This window comes from Patagioenas fasciata, chromosome 4 (genome assembly GCF_037038585.1).
Source record: "Patagioenas fasciata isolate bPatFas1 chromosome 4, bPatFas1.hap1, whole genome shotgun sequence".
Classification (NCBI taxonomy): Eukaryota; Metazoa; Chordata; class Aves; order Columbiformes; family Columbidae; genus Patagioenas; species Patagioenas fasciata.
The window spans coordinates 23,574,979-23,593,686 of NC_092523.1; the positions used below are offsets into that span (position 1 = coordinate 23,574,979).

At 35.0% G+C, this 18,708-nt stretch overlaps 1 long non-coding RNA gene across 1 annotated transcript in view; it reads right to left on the bottom strand.

Moving 5' to 3' along the window:
• Positions 1–18,708, bottom strand: part of LOC139827906 (uncharacterized) — a 246,622-nt gene that overhangs the window by 227,089 nt on the left and 825 nt on the right. The gene's annotated exons all lie outside the window — the stretch shown is intronic.

Sequence of the window (18,708 nt, forward strand, 5' to 3'; positions counted from 1 at the left end):
ATTTACACATATTTGTGATAGTTCAAGGTACAGGAACAACAGGTAAGCCATGTTTTGATTAGACTATTCATTATTTTCTTACCTTCCTCCTTTTGCAACCCTTACTACATTATACTTTGAATATGTTTTGAAAACTTCAGGGTTTTTTCAATGCAAAAATAGAGCAAAATAAACAAACAAGCAAACAAAATTCCAAATTACAAATGGCATGAGAAAATATTTTTACCCAGGACTGTGTTGGAGACTGCCATTCAGCAGAGACATGAATTGCTGAAGTTCTTGTCAGTAGAAACATGGCTTTTTAATAAAAGCACTAGCTGCTGCTTCTTTCTAAATCTGGTCCAGTCTCCAACTTGTCAGCCAATGGGGTGCTATCACATAAGTAAAAGATTGTATTGTTTATGGAATATTAATTTGTCACTTGTAATTGTAGCAACAATTTTAAAAAGCCAAAGATTCTAAACTTTCCATTTAGAAATAAATATTTTTAATTTAAATAAATAGCTTTAAATGAATAGTATAATTGAAATAAATAGTGTAACTCTCACTAAGCAGTTTATATTGGATCAAGACTAATACAATCATTCTCACACCCTGTATACATCATTTACTTCTAAAAATTCATCTCCACTGAGACATATTGATTTTACTACATTCATTCAAAATGTCAATATGAATAACAGAGATCTGGCAATTACAGGTAAACATAAAGGAAATTCTAAATTCACAGTTTGTGAAGATAAATCCCAACACTTCAGAAGGACAATGCCTTCATCTTAGTTTTCACTAATAAGAATGCTTTCCTTCTGCTGTCAGGTTCCAATACTTTCTTGAAATTCCACTTAGTGTACAAGAATGTAAACAATAATAGGAGCTTATTAGACTGACACTCTCTTTCCTCACAACGGTTGTTCTCAATGTGAATTTAATTGGCTGAATGACAGATGCGATTAACACTGGAATCATAAGATATGTGAAAAAATAAGGCAGGAAATTCCTACCAGTATAGCAGTCAAATAACTGAGCAAAAATTTGCTTTAATAGTCTCATGGTAAAATAGCCTCATCACCTTACTTTTCTTTAGATAAAGTGATATTTTTGTCATCCACACCAAAGGCTTCTGAGTAAATAGTAAAAAAAACAAACAGACAAACAAACAAACCAACCATCCATGGAAAATATGCAGGAATGTCTTAATACCTCACCAAACCAGGAAATTTGGTTTTCAAGTAAAGGTACAGTTTATCCACTAAAAGATATTTTTCTTTTGTTCTTATTGACTCTTCAGTCTGCAGAATATGAATGTATGTGCCTGTGAGCAAGGATGAGATCCACAAAAATGCACAATAGACAGGGCAATAGTGCTATCAGTGAAGGACATATGGATCATGTCAGCCTCCCATACACATATTCTTTCCTTTGCTCTTCAACAACAAGGCTCTCGACATTTGTGTCAGACATGAAATAGCAGATGTTGTCCTGAGACTGATAATGCTACTTCCACTTGTGTCACTGAATCTCTGCTCCAGAGATGGTTTTCCCACAGTTGCTGGCATATATGTAGCTCATATGCATGAGCTGGAAGTCTTGTATAATGACACAAAGAGCAGGATAGCCCTTTAGATCTTTAATTATTTCTCATCACCATCACATAGCACAGATGCATGTCACAGAGTAAAGACCCAGATATGTGAGACCTCTACTACATCTACCCAATTCTGACTCACTAAACTAATTCAGCACAAGATGGAAAAACAATTAAGCAATAGATTAACTTTGTTATGTAACTGTTGCCAACTCCTCACTTCCATGTCACATGCGGGGTGGTAGATCAGAACATTTTAGAAACCATTATGAAAACTATATCTTCGGTATGGAGAATGTAAACAGACTAGCCTAGTGTCACACAAACAACCAGGCCCTTGTCAGCTTCTGCCAACAGCCTACTTTAGAAAGCAAGACATTGTCAAAACAACTGTCAGTTCAAGATCGTGCAGAAGCTGAGGGGCCAGGCCAGCAGCCAGGACATAGGCATGCTGAGCAGCTGAGTGAGTGTCCTGTTTCCTGCGTCCATGGCACTGGTCATCACTACAGCAGAGAGGCTGGAGCGCTGGTCTGTGTGAGACTACAGTGCAAGGGTGAGAGACTAGAAGTCTCAGGAAAAAACAAACAAACAAACAAACAAAAAAACCAACCACAATCCACTCATTATATCCATCTTTCCTAGTGAAAAAATATTAAATCACATACCACTGAGTGCTTCTGTTTTTTCCCTTGCCCTACCTAGAGGTTCTCCTGTGACACACAATTATTCTTTTTGTCTTTGAGCTTTCAGAATTTCAGATTTGCAAAATGATAAACCAACAAGAGATGGAGGAACCAGTCATGGTGAGAGGTTAAAACAGACTGAGCTTTTGTCTAATGAGATAGAAGGAATGAACAGAGGTAAATGTCTGAGCCAAGAAGCTTGCTTCAGGAATTATCACTCAGTCAAGCACAGAAGAAAGTCAGATATTCACCTCAGATTCCACCATCATCTTGTCACTAAGTTTATCATCTTAGCAAATCTGTTTTAATAAGTTGGTGCAACTATAAGTAAAATTATAAGCTGCATATTTAAACAGCTTGACAAATGTAAATATAAATTTAAATAGTCCAATTGCTAAAGTCAGATAAGAAGTTAACTCTTCAAAATCAAGGAACATCCTTCAGGCTGAGTTTAGCGAGATCACCTTCCATCTCTAATTAACTGCACCTTAATATTATCAACTGCTCTTTAGGACATCATAGACAGCTGAATATGATTCTGTGATTAAAGAACACATAGAGCATAAGAAAGCTGAGTGTGATAATAAATACAATCGATTAATTAGTAAAAAAATGAAACGCTTCAATTACCTATTTAAATTTTCTTGATTCTATCAGCCGTTAGATACTTTAAACCAGAAAACAGCTGCCAAAATGCACAATGTTCTGTGTCTTTTCATGGAAGTCAAGCATGTCATGACTCTAAGTTCACAAAGTTAATTTTCTATTGAGTACTTAAAAGCAGATAACTTAGGTTTACAAATTATCTGCTGTACCAGCATGAAGTTCTTCTTAGGATAAAAGCATATCTTAAAATAAGAAAAAAAATTACTGTTGTTCTTTATTTCACACTAGATTTAATTCTGACTGTGAAGTTGATTCACATGCAGATAACTACTCAGTTTTTGAAGATTTTTACATTAACACTTCCTGAGGTATTCTTTGCATTTCTTATCTATTACTTCACATTATCTCCCCACACCAGTGATTCTAACCATTATTAAAAGATGTAATGTGGAAAAAAAAAATAAATTGTTCCAGTTTTGTCAAAAAATAATCCAACATAGGTACCATTTATTTTTAATAGCACAATGCTGAAGGATAAGCTAAGAACCGGATCCAATCTGTTGAGCACTACAGAAAATTCACACTTCTTAAGGAGCTTACCCTGCTTTCATATATTCAAGTGGCCTTTTATCACTATCCGGCTTCTCAAACTCTCTGGAATACTTTCTGGGTTTGGTGTATTTGCAAAAGCCTGAATTACCTTTTATCCTTTCTGCTTTATAGTGTAGTTTTATGTATAACAAGCAGCATTTAAACACTACTACTTTTTTTTTTTTAAGTTACATTTTTACATCTAATAGTTTTTTATTATGTCATTTAATACTAATATTTGTCCACTCTTTTTTCTATTTTGGATTTAATTATATTTATATGTTTCAGAGTATATGCATAATATCTACACTATTAAATATTTACTATATCTAAAATATGTTTATGTATATTACCTACACTCTATTGTATGTATACATGACAAGCTATTTTAAACATTGATTACATTTCTAGCTATAATTTATTTCAAACCATTTCATAACATGACTGTAAACAGCTGCTGTAGCACTTGTAAATATTTTTGTCCTTGGTCCTTAACTGTCCTTGGTCTTTAATTCTAACTAGTGTGTGAGTTTTTTCATTTATATGCAGTTTGACTTTTTAAAATCAGCCACTTCTTAAAAAAAAAAAATCGTTTCAAACACATTGTCATTACTAAAAGAGTATTCCATATATGTTTAGTTTGATGTTACTCCTGTATTAATGAAAACTTTGATTTTAATGAAGATCACTTGATATCACTGAACATAATAGCCATTACATTTTATACCAGACTTTGGTCTTTCTGCTTCATGACTTTCTCATACTCTCCTTATAATTGTTTCTTCATCCTTTCAAATGTTTTGGTAATAATTGTCAGTACTGGCTGAAATTCCAGCAAAGAGTTTGGAGTTGTACATTTGAGGTACCAGATCAAAACTAGTTCTTGTCCTCATTGCACAGATAAACATGAAGACCATTAAATCAAAAGTGTCCAACCACTGAAAAGCCAAAGCTATTAAACTGCATACAGAAAGAACAGTTGAAACATGGCAAATGGTAGTTGTTATGGTTACTAGTTCTTCATTCGAAATGCTTTAATATTAAAGTTAAAAGAAAGTGTAGATATAGATTAATGTGGAATAAGGCCCTCATGCTTTACAGTGCCACTGAATGACCTGAGTACCTATTAAGTTCAATGAACAATAAATGTATATGACACTTAACACAAGATGAGGTCCTACACTATTTACATGATAGTTGTGCTTCATTTCTGCATGCTCACTACCCTCTATTTTCATAGAGAGAGAGAAAGCTGATTATTCTAAATAGAAGTCTCAGTTAAAATTGACCTTATATGATAGATACAGTTTCCATAATTATTGTTGTTGCATTTTTGCTGAGGTACGTAGATGTAACTAAAACTCTAGTTCACTGGAGTAGCTGAGAGAAAATTGCCACTCAGTTTATGAAATAATACCAGATACAGGGTGAAGGAGGGTAGTAACCGTGATTAAGGAAATGAAAAAATGTCTCATATGAAAAGCAAGTGAAAAAACTAGGAATTTTTTTCTAAACACACCACACAACAAAATAAGGAAGTACAATATACAGACACTAACATGCAGAACATTCTGTTCTTATCTCCTAAAATAAAAAGAGAAAAACACTGAAGGGAAATTAAAGCAATTAAGGCACTACTCTTGAGACAGGAACAGAAAAGTATTCAGAAAGGGATTGGATGTGCACTTTAGAAAACCTATTAATTTAATATAAAGTGTTGAGTGGAGAACATAGTTAAATTGTTCAAGTCTTATGCCAGCTTTTAGTTACTGTAGCTCAAGATAGGGTCTTAACAAGGCTAATTTACTCCAGATATTTACAATACTAGATACTTTAGATATTCTTGCATACAACCACAAAGCTTTTTACCTTAGTCAGTATCACGTTCGGGATATTGGACTACAGGGACTACACAACTTTTCCACATCAGCTTTTTTAAATCCATTTAGAATGGTTTCAGACAAAAAGAAGTCCAGTATTAATTTTTGCCAAGTCTTCTCCCTCCCTCCTGGAGAATTACATTATCTAAACAGTTCTAGGTCAGTCATATTTCTGCTAACTATTTATAACATATTGGCCATTAGGAAGAGAATGGCTAACAGGCAATTAATTACCAAATTTAGCTTTACAAATCCTATAAGCTTATGAGAGACTGCAAGAAAATGTGAGAGTTTAATTTTATTTGAATAAATAAAGACTCATACATATTTAAGGCAGTGAATTTAATCTCTTTACTTTGAGAAAAAAAAATGAAAAAAACAAACAAACAAACAAACAAAAAAAAAAAAACCAGAAATTACATAAGCTTTGGAACAAACACTAACATAGTGGCTCTTCATAAGATATGTATTTGATTATGAAGCCCTTTCACACCCAAGAAAAGAAACCATGAAAGTGAAGTCTGTGTATTCTATCAGTTACTAAATGCAAGGACTCCTGGCTTAGGGAGTCACTGAACTGCCCACTGCAGAAAACTAGGAAAGGATGTAGGAAAAACATCACTGTAAACTTTGTTTATTCTTATATTTTTTCTAAGTAGCCAGGCAGGATGCTGGGCTAGACAGACATTCGGTCTAAACCAGTATGACCATTCAAAGGTTTTCATGTTGTAACGATCTTCACTTCTCTGGCCTGGCAGCTGTATACTTCTTATTTGCTGAATTATAATACTACCACACCACTCGATATCATCCCTCCACCTGTTGCTGAGTTCTCATAAAATAAGAATTTATTTGATAGCCTTGCAGTTTGATGATCATTGGTCAAAATTCTGATTTTAGTGTATTTGTTGCATTTTCAGCTACCAGAAATTCTGATTTAAATGCAGTGATTTAGGCCTCTTCATGGGTTTGGGTACTTGAAAATCACTTTGTATATTGTCTTACTGCTTAGCATAAAAATCAGATAAATAATTCGTGCAGCAAAAGGTATTGCTATAGGAATTACATATCAGTACAAGCAGGACATGGACATACTCTAGCACATCCACTGAAGAGCTATGAAGAACTTTAGGGGGTTGTAGTATTGATATATGAGAAAGGGCTGAGAAAGAGCTGCGACTGTCTAACCTGGAGAAGATCAAGGGGAGTTCTAATTGCTAGTATTATCACTCTATATATGAGGTGCAAATAAATGTTACCACTTTCTGTAATATAAACTTTCTAAAACCTTTCATAACACCTACCTAACGTCATGTCTAATATCTCATATAATGCAATTCAGCTTATTTTTATTTTTTTCTTTTTCTCCTTTTTCTTTTTTTTACAGCCAATTAGAGTTCATATAAATGTATAAATACATGTGAATATGAAAACAAGCATGAAGACCAATAAACTATGCAGCATAAATAAAAGTGTGTTTGAAAATTGTCACTGATTCTTTACTAAGGTAGATTCCCATGCTATGATTCTCTTGTTCAGGGGGGAAAAAGAAAACAGAAACCCTGCGTGTCAACCAGGTCTTCTAAACTTTAATGGCACTGGCTGTATAATTATCCGTTTGGATAAAGTACCCCACAATTTATTTATATACATATAACTGGAACAATCAGTGATTCAGTGGATTATGATATCTGTAAGTTAGAAAAGTATTACAAGATTATTTTGGCTTATAAAAATTTTATCTTTAATTAATATTCATTCTGTTTGCTGCAAGATAAACTTGACCTTGATTTTTACTCACAACAATATTAAGTTTTATGGGTTTTTTCTGCTTTGTTCTGTAGTTACTTTTTCATTTTCATCAAACAGATATTTTTTAACAGTTCTTTAGGGATTTTGTTTATATTTATTGCTATATGATAGCATAAAATTGTAAAGATTAACAATCTTTGGAGATTAGTGTGCTTTTTCATCACTGTAATTGCTTTTCGTGAAGAAAAAAAAAAATACATGGAAAGCTTTGGAGCTGGTTATAAGTATTCTGATTACATTTTGTTAAGGGATTCCAGCAGAGGCCACTGCCTCCAGCAGCTTTGGGGCCCAGTAACTCCTCCTGATGGCCCCTGGAGATCCAGAGATCTCCATCCCAGGTCAATGGACGCATCTGCTGGTTTCTTATTTGGAAGTTCAACCAGTAGTGACACTGTGCATGTATCCCAAACACACAGAGGACACAGAGGCCTATTACTCACCGACTGATGACATGGTTTTGTTTACTATTAATTTTTATTTTCGTTTGCACCAAATATTGCATATAATTTCTTACTATTCAAATTGAAATTTAACAGTACCAAATACTACTTCATTATCTAAGCACACCGACACTAAAGCAGTCCATGTAAGAACATAGCTGTTCAGTTATGTGCATCCTACTGTATTGCACTGAACCTCAAGCTTTTACTTTTCAACCCATACGCTTCACTATCTTAGAGCCCACAGCTTTAAGAATATTCTGGAATCTAGTTGAAACATGCTGTCTTACCCTTAACATTTAAAAACAATCAGTAATAACTACTCTTTCTCCCATATAATTCATCATCTAGCTCAATACTGAAGTGGAGGAAAAATTACTCAACTAAAAGTGGAAGAGGAGAGAGTAAAATATACTATATACTATACTATACAACCCCTGTATAAAAAGAAAGGTAATAATGTTGACTAGTGATTCTAGTATGCCTTATTTTTTTCTAGATACATTTGACAGTTGTTTAAATTTCTATATTGCTCTTTATATTTCAAGGTGTTACATAAAAGCTGCCTACTTAATCCTCACAATAAAAGTGTTAAAGTTGGAGAAAGTTAAGCCTGAAGGTAAAACGACTTCTTGACTAGTGAATTAAATATTTAATCATGATAAAAATTGGAAGTTTTTTAATAGCTTCTAAAGCCATGCATTAGACAACCCTTGAGTCCTATGCCAATCAACATTAAGAATAGCAGATAATTTTGCATTGTGCTTAGCCTTTACTTCCTACAATCTTTGCAGCAAATGCTGTAGCTATAAGCATTACATTTGCATATTACACACTTCACTTATGAAGACAGTCTCTTATGTGAATCCCTTTACAAGCTCACATCTATTTTGCTCACAGATGTTATAATATTAAGACAGACATAAGACCTATATTATAGCGATTTATTACAGAGAGAATCCTTTAAGATGTATTTATGGGTATGTGAAAGATTACCAAGGGAGTTTAAAATCGCTTCCCATTCTGTTTCATAATAGTTTGACTCTCAGAGACCTCTCTTCTCTTTTCCCGTGTCATGTTTCCAGTGTTTCAAGAAACAAATAGAAAACGCTTTAATAATTCAAAGTGACATCCTGAAATTCTATATGGAGACGCAACAAGGCCAACTTCCCTAAGCTTTCCACAGGTATTAGATTCTTTCTTCATGTTCTACTGGTACACATTCTTCAATGTCTGAAGTGTTTACTTTTCCATTTCTATCACAGAATCAAAACCAAAGGAACAAAAAAAACCCTCAATCTTTGGCAAGTTTTAAGCTAAGCAGAATATGGCCTGAAAAAATACATCAGTTTAGCCTTGCTCGTGTTCACTATCATCTTACCAAATAGGACTCTGTTGCCTAATTCTGCAATCACAGTCTTAACAGAAAAATAAAGTTAATACAACAAATCTGAATGCTGAAATATGTACAGTAGTATTATCAGTCTTGTATAGCCAGAATCTTAAATTCTGTGACATCCTAATGTGTCCTGCTCTCCAATGCATGAATTCTGTCAATCTTTGGACTTTCTAGTAAACTATCATAATTTACTTTCCACAAATGTAAGCAAAGGATCAAAGATTTTCTAAAAAGCAGATATAAATACTAGAGAACTTGCAAAACAGGGTGTTACTAACATGTTGTATTCCAATAACTTTTCAGGGGTGTCCAATGATAGGATGAGGGGCAACGGTCACAGACTGAAGCATAGGAGGCTCCATCTGAATATGAGGAAAAATTTATTTACTTTGAGGATTATAGAGCTCTGTAAAAGACTATCCAGAGAGGTTGTGGAGTCTCCTTCTCTGGAGATATTCAAAACCTCTCTGGACACATTCCTGTGCAATCTACTTTGGGCAAACCTGCTTAAGCAGGTGGGTTGGACTAGATGATCTCCAGAGGTCCCTTCCAACCCCAACCATTCTGTGAACGACCAAAAGAAAAACAAATAAGAAAAGTTGTGCTACTCGCATCTCTCAACCAGTGGACACGTGATTGCACCTTAGGAGTTAATTAGACTGTTACATTGTGTATGCTTTGTCTATCTGAGAAGCTAGAACACAAAGAGAGGGTTTTGCTATTTACTGTGCAGAACATATTGCAGGCTATTTTAAGAAACCGTCATAGCATACAATTATTTTGTTAGCATTGTAACATCTTATTTATAGAAAAAAATACAGAAATATTATCCCAGAAGGCATATGTTTCGTATAAAGTTGATAAATGTGACCAAATTAAAGTATCGTACAGGCAAATTACAGAGAAAATGAAACTGTTTGCCAAAATGCCTGAAGGGAGCAACAGATCTTTTGATTTCTATAAATCAGAGCTGGATTGCCTTCTGGAAGGCATTTTTCTTTAGGTTGTTGGGCTCAGAGATGAAATCTTATGGCCTATGTTATCTCAGCAGTCAGATGAGATGATCTACGAGTTTCTAGTTATCTGTGAACCTGTCAGCTATATTTAAATTATTACTTCCTTCATATGATCCATCTATAATTGGATGCAGTTGAGGATTGCCTTGGACTACCCCAAGAGCAAGACTAGATCATATGTACATAAGTTCTTTCTTTATATGATCCTTCTATAATTGTAATTGGTTGAGGGTTGCTTTAGATTACCCCAAGAGAGACTAGGCTACATTACAACAAATTTTAAAACCTTTATGAAGATAATAAATATGCCTAAAACTCTGTTTGTCTTTCTGGCTTCTAATTAAAGAATAAAATTAACAGCACTAAATGTATAGTACACCCACTTCATGGCAGAACCTACTGCTCTTCATGGCAGATGTCAGAAGGGAAGCCATAATAGCATGAGTTACTGACAACGTCTTATTTCTGTAATAGAAAATAGATTGTTGACCTCTGAATGGCTCAGAAGAATAATGGCATGTTTATTTCTTTCATTAAAGCAAGGAAGAGATGGCTATGCAAAGAGAAGATAGTGGGTGAAATGGCGAGAGATACAGATCCTCCAAAATACTACAATTTACAGTCATAAATCAACTAGACCTCCAGAACATTTCTGAATCTCACAAGAATTATTTTTCTCAATCAGAAAAAGCATAAAAAGCTAAGTGTTGTCAGACATGACTCTTACACATTGTATTTTTTCTGTGAGCAGTTCCATTAACGTCATCAGCTACCCCTAGAAATGTGTGGACTTTTGTTTACTATTCTGAAATTAAGACAGATTTATTATTATATTTTAAATGAAACATATACATTTTATTACTGAAGAAAGTTCAATTGACTATATGTCTCAGGAAGAAGATTACAGTTCCATTTCTCAGTCATCATCTTTGCATCTATGTAAATATCCAATGATATGCAGACCAAAAAAAAGTGTTTTATTAGAAAGATTACTAATCTCTCTCTAATATGTTCTTAGTTATAAGGAAATAATTTGCTGAAAGATTATTGCTTTTTCCTTTCCTTTTCAAATATTCCAAGAAAAAGAATATGTCAGTGATCCGGTTTTCACTGTTTTAGTCAGAGCATAGATTACAAATCTTTGAAATATAAATAACATATGCAAGTATCTACAAAAATATCTATACACATATTAAAATAGCCTCTCTAGGATAGTAATAAATCCATCCTTCTTAAAAGCATTTGACAATTTCACCTGCAACTTCAACTATACTAATAATTTGCTTACAACCTAGACTCTGGAAATACTACAGTTTGACAACAATGCCTTACATGATTTTAGTTTCTCAAAATACAGTGCAATGTAGGTCCTACCAAAATAATATTGCCCACAGATAGAAATTTTGTGTAAGATCAGTAAAATGCTAAAGGCAGATGAAAAGTTAATCAGTAATCTGAAAGCAAAATTCATTAATAACTCTTTTAATGTCAGAACTCAGCATAATACATCATACGATCATGCTATGTAGTTATATAACTAAAGACCAGAATTAATTTAGGCTGTTTATGTCGAAAACAGACAGCTTAACAAATAACTTTACCTCCTACTCTGTGTTTTAAAACACTGTTGTAGAAAGAGCGGAACTTTGGTATTTTTATTTTGCAGATATCTATTCAGCAAAGTATGTGGAATAACAACAGCAACATATACACTCTTGATTATGGCACAGATTTGCTGAGGGATACTTCAGAAAATTATATAGCCCACAGTACCGATTTTCTAGGTCTCTTTCAGTGTCACTATTTTCCTACACAAAACTTAATCTACCCACAGCTTCTACAAATTTTGATATCTGAACATTCTACCTTTTTACCTCTATGAATTCAGAAGGACCATGACCTTAAAGTTAAGGAATTAACTCTATTAATTGGTTGACTTCATTTTGCAACTAAAATGGATTCATCTCACCTGAATCCATTTTAAATGCAGATCTGTAGTCTAAGCCAGTAATCTAGCCTTACTCTGCAGTTAATGAAAACAGATAAATATCTTTAGCAGCCTGTACACACCCACACACATAGAAGAATTGTTTAAGATAAATGGGATGAATCATCCATTCTAAGTCCTCTCTTAGTTATGAAAGGAACCTACATAAAAACCTTAACATGCAAGCCTCATATTTATGTAGCTGAAGTTAGGTGGGCTGTATTCATGTGGAATTCATTCCTCATGTGGAAGATCCAAACATCATCACACACAAGACATTAACTATACAAAATATATGACAAACTATGTGTCTGTGCTAATCTACAGAAGTTACAGGTTTACAAACAAAAGGATATTGTACACAAATCTCTACACACTTGAATTCACACCTTATTCACAATTCACACCTACACACCACACACAATTGACATTAGCTTGTTGCATGCCACAGAAGAGGCTGTCTCATCTCTACCATCCAAAAATGTCTGGTTTACAAAGAGAAAAAAAACAACCAACCGAACAAACAAACAAAAAACAATGAAAAAAACCCACAATATAGATACAAGGTAAAAGCTGTATGACAAGAAAAACTAAAATTATTACATTCTTTCAGAGAACAGTTTCAAATGCAGACCTATCATACAGATTTTCAGGAAAATTCCCAAGCCAAAGTGCCTCAGAGCCACACTGTGTAGAAACCACAGGAAGACCAGAAGAGAACGCCCAAGACTTCTTTCCTGTGTGACACACTGCCAGACGCACATTCACCCAAGTACAGATGACCTGGACAAACTGAATGGAATTTCTAAGACTACAGTTACAGTAGAAACTTCCAGGTATTCTGTCTGTACAAGAATATTTACCTGTACAACAAGTCTTACTGGTTTTAGTATGACTAATTTCCAAAACGACTGATGGATTTTACAGAAGAAGTAGTTTTAAGCTACATTTAGAATTTTTCAATACTTTGTGAAAGCCTCTTTTAATTATTTGCCACTTAATTTAATTTATCCATAGTTATAAAGACATGGGGCAATTCTTAAACAGAATTAATATAAATTTGGAATTAAGCAGTAGTGCTAGACAGTGCACATTTGCAGATATATTAAATATTTATGGATTGCGTGGGTTATGCTTGTTGCTCTAAAGTTCCTCTTAAAGTTCATTTAATCTAATCCACTCAGATGTCTCAAGAGATAAAGTTCCTCATTTAGTGTCATGTCAAGGCTTAGTCAAGCCTTTGCAGCGCCATTGTTTTTGACATATTGCTGAGATAGAACCTTTGATTCCAGAGGCTGCCAAGTGGAAACATGTAATTTAAATGATTAATGAAATTACTGGGCAGGAAGGGGCGGAGAGAAGAAAAAAAAGAAAAGAAAAAAAAAAAAGTTAATGGTCTCCCCTGAATGAGACTTAGAGCAAAAAGTCCAAGGACTATCTAATTTCTTCAGCTGAATGGTTGAAGTCACAATGTAATTTCTTGTCAAATCTATGCAAAAAAAAAAAAAAATATTGACGATGTACTCCTACTATTTTATTAGACATGATACCTGGTCTATTTCTATAGGAAATCAATTATCAACCTATGTATTACTAGAAACCAATGTGATTTTCTGCATCCATTTGAAATTGGTAGTTCAAAGACAGGGAGTTTGTTTGTTCTTTATTTGTGCAGGGCCTAACACAAGAAATTTATAAGTGTACTTTAAAATTGATGTATATCTTTCTTGTGTTCAGATGAACATATCACTATGAAAATATTTCTAACAAGAAAAATAAAGCCTTTTTTGATCTTCCATGAAAGGGGGGGGAAAGGGGAATGGGAAAGACTTATTCTCTGAAAAAAGCATACACAAAAGTTTGTACATGTGTTTGACATGTTTAGAGTATGAAATGAAAAGATTGATTTTGTCATTAATTTCAATGAGTCTAGTAACATTTCTACACCTTACTTTCAGAACTAGTAGTAAAGATTAATGAAGCTTCAACTACTGTATTAAGCATCCTCTTTCAGTTAGGCAGCCATGTATATCTCTTTATACATTATCATATGGGCATAAGACTATCTTTCAGAATCTTCACTAGTTTTTTTCTAAATGTACTGACTGTAATTCATCAAGAGAACTGTGAAAACCATATAACTTGATCTCAGGATTTCTTTTTATGCTTCTTTTACACCACAAACAATTGCAGTATCCTTTTTCTGACCCTAACGTTTAAATGTTATGCCTATTTCTTAAGGCCTCTGTCCTGGTTTTGGCTGGGATATAATTAATTTTCTCAGTATATAAGCTAGGAAAACAGTTACCTGGGGGATCTTTGTTCGAGGACGGGCTGAGCATCAATTAACAGGGAGTGAGAAACTGCGCTGTGCTCACTTGTTTTGTATATTCTCTTTACTGTTGTTTTACTGTCCTTTGAACTGTGTTTAACCCAACCTGTGAAGTTTTGGGGTTTGTTTGTTGTTGTTATTGTTGGTTGGTTGTTTTTGTTGTTTGTTTGTTTTTTATTCTCCTCCTCATCCCATTTGGGGAGGGGGAGAGTGTGCAAGTGGCTGTGTAGTTGCTTAGTTGCCAGCTGGGGTTAAAGCATGATAGTCCCCATTTTGGATTTCAGTTTTTGTATTCACATTTCAAGAAAATAGGGACTTTTAACTTGTAGTTTTAATGTATTTACTGTTCTTATTTTCTTTCCAGCAAAGTTCCTTCTGCTTTTACAGAACCTAAGCAAATCTGTTAGACTAAGCAGGATATGACATCACTTATTCCATTTATTCCTGTCTCTGTTAATGAAATCTCTAGAATAAAACCAACAAACACATAAACCATATCTGCTTTGTTTCCTTGCATGTTTTCCTAAATAAAATCAGACTTTCAATAAAAAAACCAAACTTGTTTCCTTACTGACTTGGTCAGGTGGGCAGAGGGTGAACATGCAACAAAGATGCACCCTGTAACTTAATAGTGTGCATATATTTATATGACATATGAGGACATGTATACTATATACATATATTATTGTACATTCATACAAATGTTTTATCTTGAACGTAATTATCTAAGCAAAGATGGAACATACTTGGTCCACTGGATCCAAGACCAAGTCCTCTCTAAAGTATTCACCATTAATGCCTCATTGTTTCTTCATGGACCTAGGCTTTGACCAGGTTTGTTACCACATATTTTACCATTGAAGCCAGTTCTTAGGCACTCAGCCATACAGAATCTGATGATTTGAAGTGACATGTGTCATTTCGTGTGGCTATGCAACACCTGACCAAAGTGTTATTCTTCCTCCTTCAAAACAAATACTATAAACTCTCATCATTTTCCCCGGCCCTATTGTAATTGTCCCTGTATAATCAGATATGGTCCATTTCAACCTCTATACCCACATCAAGATTCTGCTTTCTCATGTGACATAACATCCAGAATTGCTTTCCAATACAAGGGGCTTAGTACTATACCCACCTTAGCAGTCTTCCTGATAAGCTAGTAGTATGACCGGAAACAAATGAGAGCAGCCTAAAATCCTCTGTTGTTTTCTCCTCTAATTTTACTCGTTTATTTTCTTCAGTTGTTCTCAACAAACACACTAAAGTTATCTTAAATGGCTGGCTGACAATGTGTGATTCATAAGCACGAACTTGCACAGTACCATGCCACTGCTGTCCCACTATTTCACAGCATATACTTCTTCTGTTTTCCCAGATATACTAAAAGATAATGGATGCATCTACCACACAACTGCATGGTTTCAGATCAAGCTTGCCACCCTCAAACTGAGTCACTTTTATAAGAAAAAAAAGTCAGTGTAGGATGTCTTTACCATTATTAAAATCCTCTCATTCAGGAGGAACTTGCAAAACTTAAATCTTCATCAGCCCATTGACAACTCCTGATCTAGCTGACAAAGCTAACCTCTCTGGAATGACTGTGCCTAAAATCACTAATGGTTTAATTTCTTACAAACTAAGAATCATTAATTGCATGAATAGAATGAAATATGGAGAATTAAAACAAACAAACAAAACCCTAGAGATCCTTTGTCCTGGGACATTAAAAATTAAGAAGTGCTTGGGCTTGTCTAGTCTTTAGGCTATTTCATCCATCAGCTTTTATATATGTGATTAATTTTAACTGCATGAGTCACCTCTCTGGAAGCTGGTAGTAAAAGGTCATCGCCTCCCTTTTCGGTTCTGACACATCTTCCACTGAAAGCTGAACCAGCTTACTTCCTAATGACCCCAAAAATGCTGTTAAAATATCTTCTAAAGGATTGCTTTCTTTGTGAAACCACAAATATCAGTTATACCTTGACCTTCAAAATGTGAAGATACTCAACAGCAAGCCAGTGTCCACCATCTTCGGGTCAAATCTTTCAGTTTTTCCCTCTAGTACTTTCATACCATGTTAACTCATAGTTCATGACAAAACCTGGCAGCTTGTAACAGTGAATGCTGCCAGGCTTCTTCTAATAAGGTGTAGAAGATCCTCCATATACCAAAGAGGTCAACTATCTTTTAGAGATATGTATGTATACACACTGACTCTTTTCAGACAAAATGAGAATTATACTTAGATCACTGGTGCTCTGGGAGTTTTCCTCTCTCTCTCATCCTAAAAGCACAACAAAGCAGCTGCTATGCCATTATCTAGTCCCACTATGCATTCTACCCAGAACAGGATATTGTGCCATAAAAAATGAACTACAAAAGCCTACACCGACCTCAGGACTCATGGGACGTATGCCATCTGCTTTTTAATCATGTGGGCCACAAACTGATTGTCACATACACAGAAATGAATTTAGCTGTTAGCTGACTTCTGACATATCATCACTGCCTTTAGAAAGGGAAGAAGAGTCATGACCCTCATAATACATGCTTCCACACACCTCTGACCCCACACGTTCCCCATGGGAAACAGATGAATCTAAGTGTACCTTCAATTACTGTTTCCTATTGATCTCCAGCTGTCATAAGAAAATCGTGTCCTATTATGTAAGGAGGGAATTTCAAACTCTTAAATACTCCTCAGATCACATAGCTAAGTCTGGTTTTCAGTTCATGTAGTGCTGCTGCAGCATGAAGTATCTTACACAGCACTGCCAGCGTGTACTCAAATTGTCAGTGCCCCAGAATCTCCATTGTTATTCACTTATATACAGATCAGTCTGTTACTACCTCTTGTGCTGCTGGGAAGCATCACACTTCAGTTTCTGGACAAAGTTTTTCATTCTCTCTCTTTTCAATATCCCTATTACCAGCTTGAATGCAGTTAAAAGATTAATGTTTTCCTCCATCCAAAATCTTCCTAAAAAAACAGAGGATGAGCCACCTAAGGAATTCTGATTTATCATGTAGCATTCAGATTTCTGCAGTGAGCTGAATTTTTCTCCTGCTGTATGGTCTATAGATTTGTAGACATGTAAGTAGACAGAGTTACAGCACAAAAAATGCACTGCCTAGCACAAAGAAACACTGCTTCCAGAGCTAAAAACCATACAGACCTGCATCATGAGCCTGCATGAATGAAATGCAGTTTAGCAAGCCACACATTAAAGCCATAAGTTCTAATTGCTGTCATGGCTAAGTACTGCACTGAATGTGGCTGAGTACTGCACTGAATGTGGCTGTAATTTTACCAGATGTTCCTGGAGATAGAACAGGCAGTTAACCACTTCAAAGTCACCTGTCACTTTTTGGACACCAGACTCAGAATAAAGATATGTAGATTTCTATTTGTTAATTTATTAAACAAACCAGTGACTCTCTTTATGGTCACTTCGTCGATCTTTTTTTGTTTATTGCTCCATTTCTAATTAAATTCCAGATATCTCAGAACAAAATGGCTCATAGTTGCATCACATCACACTTTACAACAAAGTAAGGAGTACACTATACAGCTCTTCAGTGCATAATTCATTAGAGCACTTTGCTGAATGAAACAGGCTGGGTTCTATGCAACAATCTATTTTACCTTAGGTCCTTTACCAAGTGAAAGAATAAAGGTGTCCTCATCTGAGGACTCCTTCCACTCTTCATATCAGCTGAAAGGCTAGTGTGTTAAATGTAGCTAACATAGTAGATGACTCAACTCTGTGCCCTGCACACCCTTCTGCTACAGCACAACATTCAGCCTCAGACTCAACACAATCCATCCGGCTTACCACTGCTTAGAAACTTCCCATCTCCAAAAGGTAAGACTATCAGCTATGGTCTAGATTACATTTGGTGTATGCTATCTATGTTTTTGCTTATGGATTATCTCCATAAAGGCAGTAGTTCTGTAGCATTTTTGCTGGTGATTTGTCAGATTGACCATTCCTTTGAGAAATGCAATCACAATGATTTTCATGTGCTTGATTTTACATAGCTGTATTGTTTGACAATCTGTGGTCAAATAAAAAGTCTTTCCCCATGCTCCCATGAAGTCAGTTTGTCTTCAAGTATGATCATCTTCATTTACATTAAAAACAGCAGAGAGGTGGTGAGAAGAACTGCTGGAGGAATAACGTTTAAGTTCTTCTTAGTGGTTGGTAGGAGAACCTCTGAGCTCATGGGAAAACAGCAAGTACTAACTGAAAAGTGAGCCTTCTAAAATGCAACTGTATGATTCATCAAAGACTTCCTATCTACAAAGACAGCTTAAACCACAGGCTTACTAAATTCAGTATCTGCCTTTAAAAGCCTTGTGACATTACTGCA